This window comes from Morone saxatilis, unplaced genomic scaffold (genome assembly GCF_004916995.1).
Source record: "Morone saxatilis isolate NCDOM2014 unplaced genomic scaffold, NCSU_SB_2.0 Contig23, whole genome shotgun sequence".
NCBI classification, from domain to species: Eukaryota; Metazoa; Chordata; class Actinopteri; family Moronidae; genus Morone; species Morone saxatilis.
Window position 1 is genome coordinate 21191080 of NW_023339796.1, and position 4361 is coordinate 21195440.

Genomic DNA, 4361 nt, shown 5'->3' on the forward strand with positions numbered 1-4361 from the left:
ATAGAGATTTTATAAACATTGTCATCTCACACACACACACACACACACACACACACACACACACCCTGCGCAGAGACAGCACACACACAGTCAAGTCCAATCTGTCACCAGTGACTCTCCCTAACATCAAGTTAAGTAATCTCAGATGCACTTGCACACAAACACACACACACACACACACACACACACAGAACCATGTATGGTGACACACCCGTACCGTGACACAGAGATAAGCATGGCATGTCATGGCCAAACCAAAAGCAACTGCTGCTTTAAACCAAAAACAACTCTGTGTTTGTAGGATGCTGGGATGTTTGTGGCTGAGGAGGGAAACCAAGCCCACTGACAAACACCGCCACCGCTCACGAACCCTGACGTTATGATCATAAACTCGCCACTGTGCAGTTGAGAAGGTCGAAAAGGCCATTGACCTTTGATTATTACATATGATTTGATCTGATTTTTACAGTGGTATTGCTCTTTAGATAGATGAATGCATCAAGGCAGCCAACAGTGCATGATCAAAACACAAAGTTAAATGATTACATCAGTCCTAACACTGCATGAATGTTATTATATACTTATATACTTTTAGGCCGATTCAGGCTAAATTATAAAAATGACACTAATCCTCCTTAAGAATGGCTCTTTAACCAGGTTTGACAGCTAAATTATCCACCCACTCTCCTAAAGGAGCAGGTGTCTGCATTGTGTGTGTGTGTGTGTGTTGTTCAGAGCTCTCAGACCTTCTTAACTCATTGACATTTTTAAACAAATGGTAATGAAAAGCAGCTATGTAATATCCTTAATTTTGTGTAATTGTGCCAGGTAAGGCATTAAAGCGTTCATGTTACCTGGCTGGAAGTGCAGGCAGATTCATAAATCTAGCGGCCATTTATATTTTCCCCAGCAATTAACTTGAGTCTCTCGTACCACTGGCAGGTTTATAAACCAGACTGTATTGTAGCAATTATCTGAGGGAGAACTAAGTGGTCTAAACAAAATGACAAGAATCCTTAACAATGCCCCCAGCCCAAACAAACACTCCTGTCCTCTCTTCTTATAAATCAGCAGATGCTGTCCGTAGCAGGAGGGCTGGATTAGGGAGCAGTGGAGTGGCGGGGTCTGCCACATTGGGGAAGGGTTTTATTTCCGGTCTAAATTAAAGCAGTTGGTTTCCTTGTGGATCTTTTTTACTTTTTAATATTTGAACAAAATATTATTATTTTTTAATGTTTTTACTCCTAAATAGGAATGTGTGACTTTACATTAAATACATGTAAGATAAGAGACCAAGTCATTGTTTTGCAAGTCACTGTAAATGTCAAGTCTTTGCACTCCAGTCCCAAGTCCTAAACTTTGAGTTTCAAGGCCTAAACAAGTTGTAATGTGCTCTTAACCAAATGTAATGGCATTTTAACAACAGAACAAACAAAACAAAATTATCTTTGGTATCATTTTTTCCAACTTGCGCTCAGTAATGTAACATTCTTCAAGGTTCTCGCCTGAAACCAGATTGGATGTTGACGGATTGGTTCAAACAAAGTGGATCTGGGGAATTAAGTGTCAACTTACTGGGAATTAATAGCTTTCTAAACCTTTTTAAATGACATACTTTTTCATCTTTGGTCTTGGGGGAAGGTATCAAGTATTTTCAAGTCAAAAGGGAAGTCATGAGTCATTGGTGTTAAAGTCCAAGTCGGCTTGCAAGTCTTTTTTGATTTTGTCAAGTTGAGTCAGAGATTCAGTCGGTAGATTTGTGATTTGAGTGCACACCTCTGTAAGACGGTGCTGTAGTACCACTGTAGCAATAATATGCCTGGCTGCCAAAACCCATCTCAATTGACTCTGTATCTCTCATTTATACTCGGCCTTGACTTGGTGCTAACTAGTGCTGGTCCTAGACTAGACAAAGGTGGTCTTGACAGCACTGCTGCAAGATACAAACTCAACAATGGCTTAATATACAGTAGTCACACAACAGCAATTCAACACTGGTTAGATTCAAATTTTTTCTATTTCTCTCATCACCCACAGTCAGGTCAGTTCCAGTGGACAAAATGTGGCACCGATGCAGACCTTGTAGAATAAATAGAAGAACTGGTGAAAGGTGATGGAAGGGCTTGTGCAAAAGGCACAACAGCAGCAGACATGACACCTTAACACACTTAGAACTGACAATCAGACTACCAACTGAACCCATGGACTGATCCTGGTGTGCGGGGACAGTAATAACCACTGTGCCCCCCTCAGTGCAGAAAGACTGCATATGTTCATGCCAAAAAGCTAATCAAACTAGGTTACCTGTTTTTTGGGGGGGGTTATTTCATTCAGAGGCCTCAGAGCATTTTTACATAAATTAAATTAACAGTGCCATAAAGGATATAAATCCAGTCTGTATAAAACTCACGGCAAACATCCAGTGTGCTTTTTTTGAAAATGATACAATTATTCCCTACCACAAAAAAGGGAAGTTAATATTGTTTACACTTTAGCCTTTTTTGTCAAGCTCAGAAAAAAATTCTGAATCCCAAAAATTAACCCTAACTGTAACACATTTTGTGAACTTGTTGATGACTGTGACACAGTGAATCATCTTGCATTTTAGAATCATAACACTCCACAGGCTGTCTGTCTAAAAGTCAGATCAATCTTGAGGCTGATAAAATTGCAAAATCAGGATTTGTTTTTGAGCTCAGTCTATAAATGATACAGTTTTTGTGGTGCTGATTTCTACAGTTTTTAGATTAAAAGTGACAATGCAGTTTTAAAAACGTGCTTTATACATTTCTGTTATGTTAGAGGTTAAACCCAGTCTACCACACACATCCACACCATAAATTGTGCCTTAAGGACCCGGTACAGAAGGCTGGGGGACTGAGGTATCGGGTTGCAGACGTATATGCACAGATAAGACCCAAAGGGATTTTTGCTTTGCCATTCACAAAGTACCCTCTGAGAATGTTTTCACTAATGCCTTTTTGACCCCAGTCTTTGGTTAGCCGTCACCTTCACTTAAAGTCTGACAAGGTAATCATGGAAGAGGAGGTGCCCTATAAAATCAAGAGCACTCTCGGTTTTCTGAAGAGGGGGAGACCACTTGGCACTGCCATGAAACAGTTCCTTAAAGCTGAAAAACAGGCAAATAGCAAATCCTTGAAAGGCTTAAGTCAAAAAGTCTTAAATGATGGGGGTTAGGGAAATTATACAATGTATTATACAAGATTGGGTGTATTTATTTACAGCTATGAAGGTACATAGTAAGTGTTACATGTGGAAAAACAGAATTGCACCCCCAGGTAATGTAATCCATGAGACTGTTCTGATCTATGCTGAGCAGGTTTGAGGGATTGAATCAACAAGTTTTGCTGTGTTGGTGATCTGCCCTGAGAGTGCTGCTGGTCAGACGGTGTGGATGTCTGAAGAAATATAATTCAGTCCCCAAACGCGACCTGCGCCTGTTCATAATGTCCCTGATGGCAAGAAAGGAAAAGATGAGGAATACTGATAGTGTCAGACTGGGCTGACAGAACCAAGAAAGCTCTCGCAGGAAAAGGTGTCTGAAAGTTGACTTTTTAAGAAGATTAGTTTTTTTAAAGCACAGCAGTCTTAGTGGGCTCAGTAACCTCCACATCCATTTTCCAATATACAAAAAAGAAAGACAGAAAGAAATAATAAAATAATAAATAAATAAAAAAGAAGGAATGAAAAAAGAAAGAATAAAAGAATAAAGTAGAAATTAAGGAAAACAAAGAAAAACAAAGAAAAGCAAAGAAATAAAGAAAAAAAGAAAGAAAAAAGAACATGTGATTCTCACAATAAAGTCCTGCCATTTCATTGATGCAGCAGGGCGGGTCAGCCAGCAGTGGGAGGTGACTGAGCTGCTTTAAGACTGGAGTTGTAGCTCTGTGGTGAGTAAACAAAGTCTTCAGGAGAGCAAGGGCTGACAAGCTGGAGTACAGTGGACTAATAACACCAGGCTCCCAGTCTGCTGCTGCTGCTGCTGTGGAATAAAAACATCTGGCTGAATGAACGGGGATGTACTGGAGGAGTTGGCAGATGTTTCACTGAAAATGTTTAACTCTGTGTCCAACAGTGTGGTGAGTGTGTTGTATAAATAGTTGTGCTTTACAAAGTTACAACCTTAAAACAAGTTTTACTAGAAGCTGTGGGTTTCATAAAGTAATACTGTTAAAAAAAACAAAAAACAAAACAAACAAATATTTTTTGTATTTGTTTTTTATTTTATTTCCTACCAAATGTAATTCATTTTATAGATTGAGAGAAACCCAAACCTTTTATCATGTCACAGATACTGTATTGCACAATTAACTTGACATAATGTTGTTATTATTATTATT